Raw genomic sequence first — 17,827 nt, forward strand, 5'->3', positions numbered from 1 at the left:
TTCAGATACCAGCAGACATTCATGAGGTCCCCTCTCAGTTGTCTCTTCTCAAGGCGGGACAGGCCAAGTTCCCTCAGCCTTTCCTCATAAGAGATGTTGACCCGCTCCAGGAGCTCCTGTTTCTCTTGTACTGAGTGAGGAGCCAAGAACTGGACACAGCACTCCAGAGGAGGCCTCAGTAGATCTGATTAGAAGGGCAGGATCATTTCCCTCCACCTGCTGGCAATGCTCTTCCTAATGTGCACCCCGGGATCTTACTGGCTTTCTTGGCCATGGCTCATGGAGAGCTCACTCATGGACAGCTTGTTGTCTGCCAGGATCTCCAGATCCCTCTCCACAGAGCTGCCTTCCCCCAGCTCAGCCCCCAGCCTGTACTGGTTCAGGGCTGCTTCCCCAGGTGCAGGACCCTGCATTTGCCTTTGTTGAATTTCAGACAGTTCCCCTCTGCCCATCTCCACCCTGTCAAAGTGCCTCTGAAGGGCTGCACAGCCCTCTGGGGTATCACCCTCTCCTCCCAGCTTTGTGTCATCAGGGAACTTGCTGAGCAGAACTCTGCCCCTTCATCTGAGTCACTGATGAACAAGTTAACACTGTGTCCAGTATTGAACCTTGGGGGACACCACAAGTGATAGGCCTTCAACAGGACCCTGTGCCACTGATTATGACCCTCTGGGATCTGCTGTTCAGCCACTTCTCAATCCACGTCACAATCCTGGAACACCCATTGCTCATTGAGAAATCGGAACAATGACAATGTAAACAACGATGGTGTCTGTGGGGGATGAGTAATAGAGTTAGGGATGAGAGAAGGGCTGTGGAGTTGCATGGTACATTCTCCCCACTCCTTTAAATGGCTGTCTATAACCAGCTCTGCTGAAAATGAAGAGGTGTTTTTCTGCTGAATAAGTGTCATATGTACCTTGCTGGGTTCCTGTTACACACTTAAATGAGCAGTTGCTTTGTGATACAGTCGAGGGCTCATTTGAACAAGGGCAAATTGTAATTCCTAACCTGGCTTGGTGCAACAAGGCTCTTCCTGCTGTTAATTTTGAACCTGACTTGAGTTGAATACCTGTCCCTTACTGGTGTTGCAAGGTATGTTTTTATATGCTATCTTGCTAATATGAAAATTAAATACAGCTCAGCAACAACGCTAAATGCTTTCTGATGGGAATAGTCTCCAACTTGCCTGTTTGGGATAGTCTTAGGGAGCTGGAAGAGCCCCTGGTACTTTTTTTAGTAACATTTGGGACAAAATGCAGGAATTTCCTGAATTAGGGAAGAAGATCTTAGGCTCTTATTCAAGATTTGTGATGTGAGGATTTGGGTTTTTTGTTTGGTTTGGGTTTTTTGGCTTTTTTTACCCTTTGGTTTATGAATATTGATCATGATAATTTTCTCATCATGCACAGGGGGGTTAGTACAATGTGAAGCTTTTTGAGGCATGTGAAGGGTGGTGGGTGCCTCACAATTTAAGATTCCATTTTTTTCATGGAGGAAGAAGGTGCTGGGAGAAAAAAAAAAAAAGTTTGGAAAGCCAGCAGAAATATCTTGTGTGAGTTAGGATAAGCAGAGTGGAGAGAGCAAGGTCCCAGGAGCCCTGTGAGTCAGAGCTGCTCCCTGCCCCAGCCCCAAGTGCAGCTTCCCAGCCAGTGGAGAGCTGTGCCAGCTCTCTTCCTACCGGTGAGCTGGCCCAGTGGAGTGGCTGCCTGTGGTGGGAGGCCCTCTGACTGACACATTCAGGCTGCCTCGGAGGAAATGTGCTGGATGCTTTCAGTTCAAGTGCATGGCAATTCTTCTGCTCCATCAAAAGGAAAAGGCTAGTATATGTAATTGTGTATTTATTTTATTTCAAGCTTTGAACTTAAATCTCTCTCAGTATCCAGCTTACATCCTTCCTGGCTGTTTAACTGTCAATATTCTTATTATTCTTACTTTTGTACTGCAGAAAATGGTGTATATTAGAAATGTACTAATGGCTTTACTCATTAGCTATATTGCAGGTTTTAAGTTTATCAGGTACCTAAAATGAAGCAAGACAATATGTATAACCCCTCTGTATATCACTGAATTAGAATGAAGAGTTTAGACTTCTTAAATAACCTCTTCCTGGTTTTTTGGGTGGTGTTTTTTGTACCTACAAAGTGGGGATTACCTTTTATTGGACGGTAGGTTGAAATAAAGATAGGAAGCTGTGGTAGTTAAGAAATAGCTCCTAGTGATGGTTACATGATGATTTGTAGTATTACACTTTCCTGGTAACAGTATCCAACACGTTCAGACAAGTTTTTTGTTAATTTAGCCATTTTTAGCAGCATTGCACAGGTGCAATTTTTGCTAGAATTTGTAAGGTTTTAACTCTTCAATAAGACTCAAGTTGTATTAAAAACAAAAACAATTGTTTTTTTCCCATTTTGGCTGTGTATGTGTCTACTGGGCATCATTTGAATTTTCGTAGAGGCTCTGGAAAAAGGAAGGATTGAAGTTCTTATGTTCACTGCTCTGTCAGGTACAAAGCAATGGATTCCTGCAGGGTGGCTTGTGGGGTCTTGGTGGTGTTTTGTACCTTATTCTTTAAAAGTACTTGGAAGCTTTGATGACTTTTCAGAGCCTGCAGTGTGAACTCTTGTGATTTGCATTTGTTCCCTGCAATTTGCAGCTGCAGGCACTGCACTAGCTTTGTTTAAATATAATGCCAAATGCCTTTAAAATAGGTATTTGAACTGTGGATTAAGGAGACTACTTTGGTAATATTAAAGGCCTTTTTACTGCACACATCAAATATCTAACATACAATGCAATCTTCCTGAAGCCATTCCTGTATTCTTAGTAACACAAAAAGAGAAGCAGGGTCTTTAGAAATGCCTTTTGTCATTTTCCTAGTAGTCTCTCCTTCTCAAAGCTTATTTGAAAATGTGACAAATTTGACACATCAGAAATGAGCAATAAGAGTCAAAGTGCTGTTCTGTTTGCAGTTTAGTTGTACTTTACTTGAATTTTTGGTACTAACTTAGCTAAAGTTATGCTGATATTTGTCAGTGTTGTTACTTGAAGTGTGGACTACTGACCAAAAATTATATTCATGCTATGCCTGGCAGTTTTTACCAAAATACTGTGAAGCAAGGAAATGCAACCCAAAAGGTTTTGTTAAATACAGATTTCACTTTGGTAAAATAGAGTTTTATGCTGGGAAAAAAAAATTACACGTAGTATTTGACTTCGATTTTAAACATGATTCTGTTTGCATACAGTATGAAAGGAAGAAACTGGCCATTGTGCAAGTTAATGGAATCCTGTATTCTTTATATCCCAAATAATTAATTATTAAGCAATATTTTATATATTTATGTACTGTCTCAAAAGATTTATGAAATTAGTTTATCATATTAAATTTAATATTTTCTTTTTGAAAGTGAAAATGGGTTAAGAATTTCCCTATTTAGTTTGCATTCAGAGTCTGATGAATGTTTTCTGCAGTTATTCATGTGAACAAGTTCTTGATTTCCTAAAGGCTCAGCTGAGAAAGATAAAAATGTCATGATACTAATTTGCATAATCTTTAATGTAGTAACCACCTTGAAAATGCTGAGGATTTGTAGACTGAAAAATATGTGGATTAGCTGAATAGCTAATCTGATTTATGAACATAAAATCTTGGTAGGATGGCTATTAGTTTGCAAGCAATCTGGAGACTAAGCATAGTTATATAATTAATTTATTAATAATTCTAAGGAATAAATTCACAGAAATAAAACTGTCCCATTGAATTCATTACCAGAACAGGGGTTGTAGTCACTGAATAAATTGCTCAGAGGGATTAGCTCATGCATCTCTGCTTGTTGCAGCAAGTCTTCTGGTGCTATAGCACTCTTAATTCTATAGTAACTTTGCATTTGCCTGTACATTAAGCCTGTGGTATTTTTATTGCAATTGGGATACAAATTTGAGTAAGTCAGTAAATGCCAACAGTGTCTCTAAATGTTAGTGGGCAATCTGTGGATGTTACTTGCTTTTCTCACTATTAATTCCCAACACAAGAAAAAAAACTCAAAAGGTGAAGGTGCAGAGTTCAACCAAGGTCTGACATCTGCTTGATGACGTCTTGACTTTGGTGATTGTTTGTCAATTTCACTTGTTTTTTTCCTAAATGCTAGCTAGGACTTCAAGTGCTAGATGAACTACTCTGGTGTATGCAGAACTAGTCAGGCTGCACCCCATGTCTGGTCTGAGTTGCTGCTGTACAAACCAGATGATTGGGTGGACAAAAAAGCCCTAATTAAATGTGCAGATACTCAAGAAGAGCCCAGTTGGAGCATAAGATTAGAACTTAGAGAAAATGTTTCTGAGCTTCTCTTTTTTTGGTCTTTAAAAAAAATATATATATGTAAATAAATCAGCACAAACAAGCACAAATTCACACTTAAATTTCCACATCCAGTAATTTTAAAAGTCTCACCTGTTGATCCTGGGAAATCCTTACAGTTCATGTGAAGTGACCAGAAGAAGTAAATTGATAGTGCTTAGTGTCAGTGCAAAGCTAAAATTCCTAAAAAGGCTGTGTCTTCTTTAGTAGAAACTGTTCTGTGTGAAGGAAAAAAAAATGAAAATGATTGGAACTCCATAAATCATGGTCTGGGGCAAAAAGGAGTGGATAACAATTGCAGTAGAAGGCATTGCAGAGCCTGGGTGATTTATGAGCTGGCTATGAATCAGAGGATTGCAGTGCCCTGAAACACACACGTCACACGAGCAGGAAGCCTGCAAGGCACACAGTATTCCCTTTGCTTGTCAAAGCTTTGGTTAGGCTCAATTTGAATGCTATGTCTAGCTTTGGGCATTACACCTCTGGGCTCTCTCCAAATCTTTCCTGTCTTGAAGAGAAGAAGAGGATCCTCTGAGGTCTGGGGAGTGCAGTCTATGAAAAGTGGTTGAGAATTTGGTTTGTCTATGTAACATAAGGATAAGGAGGAGAAGGGGACTGGAGGAGGTTCCAGCAGGAAAGGAAGAGCTGTTCTCTGTGCCTGTTGTAGATGAACTCAATTTATTATGTGCTATAGGCCATTCTTTGTATACAAAACAGACTTCACACATTTTTGGGTTTGTGTTTGTGTGGATTTTGGTTTTGGTTTTGTTTGTTTTGGTTTTGCTTGGTTTTTGTTTGCTTGTTTATTTGTTTTTAATAAGAATGTCCCTACTAGAAGAATCTGTTTTGTTACTATTTGTGATGTGCTCAAGTGGGAATATGTAGAGTAACTTTAATATTTGCAAAGAACAATGTTTGGTTTTTTCTTTCAATGATAAGGTGACAACAATTTGAAAGGGTTTGGGCTTTCTTTCTAGGTTTTGGTAGAGAAGTCCAAGGATATGAAAGGCCACTGCAAAAGGGGAGGGACCATCTCTCTCTGTGTCTGTAACAATGAAGAAATAAAGGGATTAACTTTGCAGCAAGGAAGATTCAGGTTGTATTACAAAGAGCTTTTTTTCAGAGAAGGCCTGCTTCACACTAGAATAGCTTGCTTTTGAAGGTTTTGAAAAACAGGTTAGACATCTGCCACAAAAGATCTTGCACAACTGATTCTACCCAGAGACAGGAGAGTAGATTAGATGACCTCTCAAGAATTTCTGCAGTTCTGTTTTCTGTGATTCTGTCAGTTCCATGGTTATTCGTTAAAGGCATGTGCTTTCACACAGAGCAGTGAGAATGTGAGGCTGGCTGGACAGGGTCAGAGTGTTTAACCCAGTGCACCATCCCCATGGGAGCTGAAAGCAGATGTGCAGGGAATACTGTACAAACAGGGTGACTACACAGGGTGATACTTTTCTTGTAGATGGTTCCTGTTTAGTAGCTTTTGTTAGATTCCAGTTCCTTGTACTTATCTGGTGCCCCTTGAGCAAGTTTGAGCTTTTGGTGTTCATGGTCTTCCACTACCAGAAGCTCTTGCAGCTCCATCACCTGTGCCAAAGCCTTTCTCTTGGTTTTGAACCTGATCCTCTTTTAGCTTCATTTGGTGTTTCTTGGCTCTCGTTCTTTTAGGCAGGCATTGTAGACCCATCCTCTCCATTGCAGCTGAAGACTTTGTCAACCTCTACCTTATTAATTCTGAAACATTTTTGTGTCTTGATTCAAAAGTTCTAGCTTACATAGCTATTTATTATATGGCAGATGATGCCTGGATTTTCCTTGTTGCCCTCTTTGGAACATGTTGAGCTCTACATCCTTTCAGATGGAGGCCACAAAAGTCATACAGAAGTTAAGATGCAGTCATTGTATAGGTAGTAGAGATGTTCTGTGTTTTACTCTCAATTCCTTTTCAGATAAGTGATTTTTTTTTTTCTTTTTGTGATGTTGTTGACCACTAAGCTTATGTTTCCGTAATCTGCTGTCCTAACCTCAAGGCCCCTTTTCCTGAGTAATACTGGTCAGCTTATTGTTTATTTGAAATTTGGAAAGCTTTATTCTCTTGCTCCTTTTCTGGGTTTCTTATAAATACAATGAGCAGCACGAGTCCCAGGGTAGATTTCTGTGAGGACTGTTAACTTCCCTAACTCTTGTAGGTGATTTTATTCTATTTTTTGAAAAATTCTTCATCTGTGCAAGAGCCTTCATTATTTTTTGCTAGGTCCTTAGCCTCCTTAAGCCTTCTGGAAATCCTGATAGATTGTATCATCTGGATTTCCACTGTCTGTGTGCCTTTGGGAATAAAATTAAGACAGTAGTAGCAAACAATATGATTATCTTAGGCATGAGAAGCTATTCTACTCACCAAATGCAAATTTGTTGGTTTAGTCACACTGTCATGTTCCAAGTTCTGACACTTGGCCTTTCTGTGCTTTTTAATGCTCAGAATACAATACATCATTTCTGTCTTGATTTTTTTTTTAATACTGGCATTATAAATTAATGCATTTTACTGCTGGAAGAAAGATTTTGATGAAGATCATTGTTAACTGAGTGCTGTTGAATATGTCATGTTGCACAATAAAAAATTTGCAAAACAATTTAAATCTTTTCAGTACTAATCATGCCTATTGAAACAAACTACATTTTTTTTCAATACTGTTTGGTGTTGTGTTATTGCTGACATTATTGACAAAAATAGATGTATTGTCTTTTATATTTTCTAATTTGTAGTTGAATATCACTCGCAAAAGGAAAAGTAGCTTCAAATCAGGGTTATGCTCTACTAGTCATGTCCATTGCTCTGGATTTGGTAAAAAGACTGAATTTGCTTGCCTGTAATAGATGGATGTATACAGTCCTTTGCCAACAGGAAATGTTGCTGATTATGTCATTATATGAGCAAGCTAAGATCTCTGCCCCTTTAATGGAAAAGAGCCCATCATTAAAAATGTAATGCATATTTTCAGGTAATTAAAAATTATGCATCTGAGTACTTTTCAAGGTTTTTCCCTTCCCCCAATTCCTTCCTCCAGCACACTTCTGGCATGGGAATGTGTTGTTTCCTGTAGCAAATACTGAGGGCTGATATGAACAGAAGATATTGTCTTGATCACCTTTCATCTTTTCTGATTGAAAATGTTATCTGCATGCCTTTTATTAAAAAAAAACAAAAACAAACAAAAAAAAACTACAAATATTTAAATTCTTCTCTTGAAGTGTTTCAAGGAATTTGTCTTCTCCAGCTAAGGATCTGAGAATGCATATAATTATAAATAATGATTTCACCACTGTCAGATTAGATTGATTTTTAGTCACTTTTGTGCAGATTAGATTCAACTCAGGTGCTCATACTGAAAGGAGGTGCATTAATCTGCAGTGACGTTCAGTCTCTCCCAATTAGTAAGTTCTAAGAGATGTTAGATAATGTGAGTTTGGTGATGTGAAGCATTTTTGTTCTGCCACGGATTTAGTAAATTTAAGGAGTTTTAGACCTTCAAAGGCAGCTATCAGCAACTTAAGTGTCTGGCTAAAAAAACCAAAAATAGAATGAAAAATTAATAGGAGAAGATTTCTGACAGATTTAAATCTTGGAGACAAATTATGGTGGTTCAGCTGAGACTTTGAGGGACACTTAAAAAAAAACCTGAAGAAAACATTTCTGTAATGTAAGGATGTAACACACACATCTTTATGCAATCAAAAGGTGTCTTAAAATTTTGGTTGGTGTATTGACTTTTAAAATGTGCAGAAGTTGGCATAGTGGTTTCCCTAATGCTACATAACCTTGTTTTCTAGCATGCATGTGCTTCTGTGTAGTGTTGAAGGTCACACATTAATTTCTTCAAACTGCATGTGGTCAGACCATAATTTTAATTATTTGCAAGGCAATGGTACATTAGCATTACAGAAGAGAACAGTGAAGGACGAAGTACTGAAAAATGAAGTGCGAATAAATGACATTGCAATGTGTGCATGTCTTCTGATTTTGCAGAATTAATGCTGTCAAGGCTGTGCTGTAGCTTGGAGTATATATGTGTTGCTTAATTATCTCAGTTACTGAATATGCTTATTGCATAATCTGGGGTAGGAGTAATTGAGTCCATTACTGTACATAAACAATTGCCAATTTATAGTACTTTAGAAAAAATTCTTGACTGTAAACAGATGTTACAGAATCTAAAATATTGATGCTATCCTGCTTTTGCCATGATGAAATCTTAAGTGATTTTCTAAATGTGTGCTTTGCCAATGCTTACTGAAAATTGATGGTATTTTCTTTATGTTTCTTGGAGAAAAGAGCCTATTCCAATTTTTTTTTTTTTCCCTTTCCACTCCTGCTTTAATTTTTGAATGAGCTGTTAGTTTATTTTTATTTATTTAATGTTGGTGTTAGCTAATGCCAATAAGCCACTTCTTTTTTCTAACCTAAGAAGACTGGCTTTTGATTAAATGAGAGCAATATAGGATGTGATTTTACTGATGAAGCAATGATGATTTTGTAGGCAGGTAGGCAATTTTCAATCTCCTGATTAAAAAGATACAAGTTCATTGTATTTCAGAAATGTTTGCATAAATCCCAAATTTTTGTTCAAACAAACAAAATACCCAATCCACTAGGAGCTCAGTATGAATACCAGAAACTAGTTTGAACAGCCTGGCAAGATGCAAGGGTTTTCCTGCAGATCATAATCCCTTGTAGTTTTAAGGTTTAAATTCTTAAATGTTGCCAGAATGTTACCCTGCCTAGTCCCAAAGCAGTGGTCAATATCCACTCTCCGACTTTCATATGATTCTGATTGTTTAAAATTGCACATGAGGTTAAAAAGAGGCAATTTTTTCCTACATCTGAAACAATACATAGAATAAATAAACTTGGTTAGTGTGGTTTGGGTTTTATGCTGTTTGAAGTTTTTTTCCTTTATTGGTGATAATGAAATATCTGCTGCTTTACAATATGTAACTCCTGCATCAGAAGGGACACCATAGCCTTGTCTGTGTGATTTCTGTTTGGGGGGAGCAAGGCCTGGTCTGATTACTCTTGGAAGCAGAGGAAAACTCTCCCTTGACCATAGCAACAGCTAGAATCCCTGCAGAAAGAGGAGTTACTTCATGTACTTAATGAGATTATATTTCTCTAAAACTGGAAGTGGGAGCTCTGATGTCTTACGAGAATGAAGTTGCAATGTGTATGAAAGACTTTGTTTCCAAGTGCCCCCTTGCTTTCTTAGCTTATGAATTCTTTTTACTGTATGCCATATTACTGTATTCAGTAATTCATATTACTGTATGCCATACAGCAGTGAAAGATTTAGTGATAGTTTTATAAATATATAAATATAAATATACTTCAATATTATGTGATTGGACGTCACATATGCAGACACAATTATGTATTTAAAAAAGGATAAAACATCTATATAAACACATATGTAGAGGTATGAGTGAGTGTGTACAAGAAGACCACAGAGGACCCTCCTATTATCATTAAAGCTTTGCTGTAGAGTACAGTGAGTGAGTACATGCCTTCTGTTATGCATAATTATTCTCCAGTCTCAAGGGGAAGTTTTGTATCTTACGTCTGCAGTATGAAACTGATCTCACAAATACTCAGCCCAGAAGTGTTCATTTAATCTTGGAAGTAGTCCCACTGAATTTAATGAGCCCTTGGATGGTAAATTCTTTGGGGCTCTTATTTTCCTTTGTGCCTTATTCAATGGTAAAAACAATCTCCATTAGCTTTTACATTAGCTTCTACTGTTACTTACAGCAAAATGCTTTTAGGTTTTGGCTTAAAAATGTTAATTGAAACACATAGGCACAAAAACTCTGAGGCAAAACACAACAATTAAATTAGAATTATTCCAAAATCACATTTAAGGAATTTGAGTTGGCTTTTTGAAATTTCAAGAGCTGTGTTTTTGAGTGCTGCTCCAGGCCTCATCTCATTTTTGCCATCTTTGTGGCTTTTGAGAGAGGATTGTAGACCTTGGACAGTAAGATTCCAACCTACTGATGAATGTTGATAGTCAAGGTAACTTTGGCTTCTCTTCAGCTGGGTATAAGTGTAGAAGATCCCAGCTTTTGTTAACTCTGATGCTGGCAGCCAAAGATATCTGCTTTTACCCATGAGTCCTTTGAACTCCATTCCAGCTAACAACATTCTTCCAAGTGACTGCACCAGCCCTGGATGAGCTTTCTTCTCTCCATGCTTCCCAAATCACATGCATAAAATAAGTTTTCTGCAGGCTGGGTTGGCTCAGTAGAATTGCTGTGGTCTGATAATATATTTATTAATAAGCTGTATATAAAGCACAGGCTCATTCTAGATAATTGACACCTCATTTTTTTTTTCCTCACAGATGGTTTCAATCATTGCTTTCAGAGCAGGGGGTAATTTAACCTTGCCAGCAGAGAATTTCCAAAACTTTACTGCAAGTTTATAAACTTTGTAAGCTTTTTCCTACAGTTGGACACCATTTCTATTCTAGCAGTGTAAAACTATGTCCCACACTGGCCAGAGCACGGTTATGAGGCTGCAGTTCATGAGCATATTCCTTTAGGTCCATGCTTTGAAAGATTTAATGGGAAATTGTGCATGGTTTCTTAGGTTTTTTTTATCTTGAGGGGTTACTCTGCTAGCATCTGTTATCTTCTGAGAAAAAAGAGTGGAGTAGGAAATGGGAGGAAGAGGGAGCAGTAATAATCACGAATATAGGCAATAAAGCCATTATGTTATGAGAAAATTAGGTGAGATTATTTAGTTTGTGTATTGTTTTTTTCTTTAAATCTGTATTTGAAAGGCACATTGCTTACTTCATTGGTTCTCATGTTAAAAATTGTATTCTGGCTCAGCAGTACTGTCAAGAAGTACAATATGTCCCACCTCATTAAGTACTATATTTTTTGCTCTCCATCTGTATAGAACAGCAGGAAAACTTGTTTTCAAATAGAAAAATAATCAGTTATGTCCATTTCCATTATTTACCTCTGTATCTGTATATGTCCAAAAATTTGTTTGAATTTGAAGAGGGAAGTGTCTCTAGCACAACAATCCTAATAAAGGCACTAGTCAGAAGATCAGGGTGTGTTATTTGGTAGCAAGGTGATCGACTATGAGAGCCCAAACAAGCAAAAAAAAATAGAGTCACAGACTGGTTTGGGTTGGAAAAGACCTTAAAGATCAACTAGTTGCAATCCCTGTACCATGGGCAGAGACATCTTCCACTAGAGCAGGTTGCTTTTGCTGGACACATGAGGGAAGGAAAATCTGCCCATTTAATAAAAATAAAAACTCTGGTTGGCTGACAGCATAGGGGAAAGAAATTTAGAAGGAGAGGTATTTCCTGCTCTGTTTGAATATGTGACCAGGAGTTTATCACTGTTTGGATATTAGAAGCAGCACAGCACTTGTGACTAAAAAGCATGTTTTACATGGAAGCAAATAACTGTACCATATACAGGAGAATGCCCTGGAGGTTTTCTGATTCATTACAGACAGTACTGTTCAGATTAAGGGCCTGACCCACCATAACAAAAGGGTAATATTGGCCACTTGCTTAGCTGATAGACAGCAGCAAGCTGCACGGCTGGCTTTACTACTGGAACTAAGAGGAAAACAGCTCCAAAAGCCATGAAGAAAAGGCAATAGCAAAAATATCAAAACACTGCCTATATTTTCAGATAATTGCTTTAATCACCATTCAGCTTTTGGGAATTCCAGTGTTCTTCAGGTTAAAGTGATTTTCCTCATGGGACTCCTATCTGTGCCATCTCCTTATTCTCTGCAGCAGCCATTCACAGGTCCTGCAAGAAATCAATTTTAAGCCTGTATTATCTTTCTGAAGAATACTTGCAAAGACTGAATGAGGGGCTCTGATTAAACCTTTTGCTTTCAGAGGCCTCAGATCATCCTGATAATGTTCAGCTAGTTGGAGTAGTAATACTGAATGAACAAAACAGTGTTAACTTCAAAAGGTCACTCCTTTGCAAAGTCAGGGGGAGTAGCCATGGGCAGAAGTTGGCTGCACATGAGGCTGAAGTCCTATATCAAAGGTTGGGTAGAAAATAGTATTTTGCATCTGAGGTAATACCAGAGGATGTGTAAGTGTGTGAAAGAGTATTGTTTGCAAGAAAAAAAGTCATTTTTAAGAAGTAAATAAATACAGGTTTAGAAAATAGTAAATAGGCTAGAATAATTTATTCTCTCAATCCTAAATTATTTACATCCTTTGTTCTATTGTAGACACAAAAGGTAAGAGACCCCAGTGAGTTAACAAAAGAAATAAGCATGCAAATCAATTTCAGACAAGCGACATTAGTTACAAATTTGCCACTGGGTGATGTTAAACAATCTGAGAGTAATGAAAGGAATTTTCAGGAAGAATAATTTACGTGTTCTGGGCTATGCATGTGCTGAAGATGATGTCATACACTGAAAGAATAACTATGCAGACCATAAATAGTCTTTCAGCTAGAGATTTAACACTTGCAAACATGGAAGTGTGTTTTAGAAGAAAATGCTTTTCTCTTCATCCAAAGAAGGATACTTAAAATCATAAAGTAAGTTTTATTGTTAAAACTCTGCTACACAGTGATACATTGTAATGAAAAGTGAGATGCATGTGATAAAATAGAAGCATGACTTAAAAAGGGAGCTCAGGAATGGGAGGCAGGGTGAGATCTTGAATCCTTTTGGCACTATGTCATTGACTTGCTTTGCAGCCTGAGGCAAGACCCCAGTTTGCCTCCCAAGAAGCAGGGAGGGAGGTCACAGGGTTGCACCCTGCATTACAGGGTCACCTGCAGTGTAGTTAGGATTCCGTATGGTGCCTCCTGGCCTTGGTGCAAGTGTAGCTGTCTGTCTAAAAGGAACGGGGCTGAGGCAGCTACATCTGCAAAAGCTGTGAGAACCTCAGGTTAAAAGCATGGGGGATGTGCATGTTTACTCACCTAGCGCCTGCACTGACCAGTGCCAATGCTTCAATATTTAATAAAACTCAAATCTGTGCCTGTGCCTTCAGGTGAGTAGCAAAAAGCTAGACTTTGTTTAGATGCAAAGGTGCAACTTTAAAACTGTACTTTAGAAATTATAAAATTGTGCTTGCTCCTGGCTCTGATGGTTAACCCTAGAATTAGTACAGGACAGTTGGAATGCAGTTAATAACCCTGAGCAGGTACTATTTTACCTTCCATGCCCACAGCCTATGCTGCATCATTCTGTTGACTGCATCAGACTGACAAGTTCACACAAAGGCTGTTGGATTTTGAAACGGTTCAAAAAGGTCATATTCCTCCACTGTCTTTGACTTTCTTCCATTGTCTCTCTTCCATAGCAAGCTTCACTGTCCCTCTGGGACTTGTGGTATTTGGGCATCGTATTAAGCACTTTATCTAAGCTCTCTGGAAATACCTACTTACTGAGCTGTACTCACACACATCTGCTACTCGCTTATTATACTGGATAGCTCATAGACTTTTCCCTCTTGCATTATGGGAAGCTGTCTCAGAAATGGCACTCTGGAGAGTTAAACCTTTTTCTGGAAAAGGCTGGAGGAAAAGAAAACTATGAAAATAGATTCATATAGAACTGAATACATTAATGCTGCTCTGTTGGTTCTAGACTATATGCTCTATCTTTTCTCACCATTTCCTAATAGTATAGCTCATTGCTTGCACAGTCTTCTTGTTTGTTACATTTGAGGAAAGGATCTTTCTTACTGTCCACCTCTAGGATTTCTGATATATAATTTTAATGTATGATATATATAATTATTTAATGTATAATCTCTGAAAATAATGTGGTTTATTTTTAATTTAGCATAATATTTACCTGAGGAGAATATAGGAGAGTTTCTGTGGCTGTATTGTGTAACAGGGATGAAAACATAGCCTTTCTCTTGGATCCACAAATTTACTCTCCAGGTAGAACTGTTTGCATTATGTAAAGGATGAGTTAAAAAATGCAGGCAAGCCACAAGGTTTTTGCCTGCCTTCCTTTCTTCCACAAAGGAAGAAGCACATCAGGCAAACCTCCTTTATTTTGTCTGTGCCAAGCACTGCTGTTTTGGCTGTGGCAGCTGCTGTAGCTCTAAGGCTGAAACAGCAGCTGCCAAGTACTGCCTCGAGGTGTAGGATTTTTTTTTCTCTAATCCCTCCATCCTGGGCTTGTGCTCAGCCACAGTGCACTCTGTTCCTGTACGGGATTTAAGAATTGGGCAGTAAGCATTAAAATAGCTCCAGGTGGAGGGATTTTCATTCACCTTGTCTAAAATCAGTGCAAGCCTGGAAAGGAGGCAGTGAATGTACTAAGATCAAAAATCATTGCTACACAACAAGACAGAAGGAAACATGTTAGAATGCCCTTATCACTTAAACATATCCTGAGCCAAATATTTTATACTTGTATATACCTTGATATAGTGGGGTAGGAGGATTTATTAATAAGAATGGAGCAGTAAAAATTTAGACATCTTCCTAATTCTTGAAAATTGCTAACAAGGAAATCTGAGTGATGGGTTATTTCTCGGTTATACAGAAAAACATCTTTATACTTTGGATAAATTATTTGACCTGTATTGATATCATTCACTGTTTCCAGAAATCAAACCCCTGGGAAGGTATGTGAATTCCCATGGTCTAGGAATGATCATAATGGAGAAACTGAATTAAGACATGGGGGTGATGTTTGCCTTTTGCTTTTGCCAGCAGCTTGCTTGTCTACAAAGCTCACCTGCAGCAATTGCATATTGTTAGTACATTTCATTAGGCAGGTACTTCAGGAGAAACCTAACTAAGGAATATCTTCAGGGTTATTGCCTCTGCAGACTCCTACAAGTTGTAGAAAACAAGTGAACAGCAAATCTCTTTTGTGTTGAAAAGAGGAAGGAAACCCAAGTTCAGCTGGAAGCTGGGAAAGTGTCACAATGTGTTTGTAGTGGCCTTCTTAATCTTTTCCAGGGTACTTATTTTGGGAGACGTCAGAGATGATACAAAGTTAGACACACCTGTGGTCTGTCCCAAACCATCCATTAGTGCCAGTGTAGCTCACTTGCAATGCCATTTAGGTAAATGGTAAATGTAATGAAATTATTGAATTGCTGTGGGTATTAATCATTTTCAAAACCCAGCTGAGACATGAAATTGGAATCTAGATTAAGGGTGGAGTACTTTACTGAAAATAACATGTTGGAATGCTACTCAATGCACACTTTAGGAATACCAGACTAATGGAAGACTTACCAAATACATCTTAAGGGCTTATTCTACCTGAAAATTGAGCAGTAAGTAGTGTATTTTTGTCACATCAGTCCAGTTCCTTCATCTGCCAGTAATTTCTTCTGGTGCTTGTAACAAAAAAAAACCCCACCAAACAATGTTCCTGCTTTCTTCTGCTGCTTGTGCTTAACAAGCCATATATATAACAAATAGTGTTTTTCTAACACAAGTGTTTATTAAGTTCCAATCATTGCCTTCACTAGAAAGCTGCTGAAGGCAAATGGACTATTCAGTTGTCACTGAAGGCATAGTTTAATGATGCAGTGCATCTCTACACTGATGAATTCAGCCTTTTTATTCTGCTTAATCTATGATGTGTGAAGCAGACGGTACCTTCGCCATGCAGACCTGTCTGTGGGAAGCCCATTTCCTCTCCTTTGCTCTTCTGTATGTTATAAACAGAGCCTGTTTATTAAAAGAGCCATCGAGGTACGAAGTTGAAGCCTCGGGTACTGCTTTAACAGTTCCTTTTCAGAAGGTACCTTCTCCTGCAAGCAATTGGTTTCCAAGTGGCCTCAAGCATTCCCTGCAAAATTGCCTTGTTTCACTTTTGGCAAAAAAATTATACTGCTGACCCGCTGTGTGAACAGTGATGGTAAATAGTGAAGGATAGATGGAAGCATTTGGGTGAGAAATCTGTGACAGGCTTTTATGTGAAAACATTTAGTGTCTGCTCTCACTTTAATCGCTTATTATTTTTAAGTCAGTGACAAAAACATCCTGCTGAAATAGGAACACTGGGATCCCATCTGCAGGCAGAGCTGGTGGTGTTAGACAGACCTTACTATCCTCTAGACGAGACAGTGTATCAGGCTAACTTATTAGTTGCTAGTTTTACTGTTGTCTTTTAAGGCTGCTCCTGAAAAGGTTTAGCCAGGCTTATGAACTTCCAAATGGCTGCATAAAATTATATCTTGTCTTCGTTTATCCATAACATAAAGTTATTGTGATAAAAAATAGAGTCTTCATCTTTTATAAGTTTACTATACCTTTATGTTGCCCTCAGGCTGCCTCTATTTTTCTTGGGAGAAAGCACATTCATTTTTCTTCCAGAATGGGACCACTTTGTATAGGCTGGAGCTGTTTGTGATAAATCATAAGTCCTTTGGTCGCATGTGTATTTGAATGAAACCTAATAGGTTTGGGTTTTTTTCTCTTTTGAACATCCACATTTTGTAGCTGTGGATCAAGTGTTTTGTAATAAATATATTGAAACATTGCTGTGACAGTAATGTCCTAGAAAAACGGGACTCACCTTTTTTCCTGTTACAGAACTTAAAAATAGGTATCAAAACAGCTTACCACATATGGAATAACAACAGGCTGTGTGAGAGTGATTAATATGTTCCAGGTTTAATGTAGATGGAAATGGAAGCACTTTCATACCTGCCAAAACCTTTTAATAATGTTTTGAAAACTGGTATTTACATTCTTTGAATTGTTTCTATCTAGAAGCAACCTCCTACTTTGGCAAACTTGGTTTAAATCCTCTTGGACCTCTGACAACCAAACTGATGAATATACCTATATGCTCTGATGTTATCTTACCTGAAAGCTCGTTTTCATCACAGAATGGGTTTTTTGGAAGGGATCACAGTGAGTCTTCTGGTTTAACCTCTCTGCTCAAGCAGGGTCATTCTAGAGCACATAGCATGGAACTCTGTCCAGATAGTTATTGAATATATCCAGTAAAGAAGACTCCACAACCTCTGTGGGAAACTTGTTCAATAGGAGAGTTAAAAAAAAAAAAAAAATTTAAGGAATGGGATATGACAAACTATCCCCCAATGAGGAACTAACAGTCTGAAGATGTTACCCTCTGGTGGTTTCCTCCAGTAGGCCCAATAGGAAAGATATAGTATCAGTCAAGATGAGTTTTAGGAATATTGAAAAAAAAAATGCAAAAGTCACCACCAGCATGCTCTTTTATCAAAAGCTTTCCTTAATGATTCATGGTCTCCTGCAACTCCTGACCCTTCTGTGGTACAATATTGCCACATAGATGTCAGGAGTGCCATGTGGCTGCTATGCAGCTTGCACATGATGCCAAATGATTTAATAATTATTAGGTTGTCAATCCCACATGATATCTTTAGGGTTAGCCTTCGACCAGTTTTGCAGGTCCAGTCTCACTGGTTTTCTGTCCTTAAT

This window comes from Haemorhous mexicanus, chromosome 1 (genome assembly GCF_027477595.1).
Source record: "Haemorhous mexicanus isolate bHaeMex1 chromosome 1, bHaeMex1.pri, whole genome shotgun sequence".
Taxonomy (NCBI): Eukaryota; Metazoa; Chordata; class Aves; order Passeriformes; family Fringillidae; genus Haemorhous; species Haemorhous mexicanus.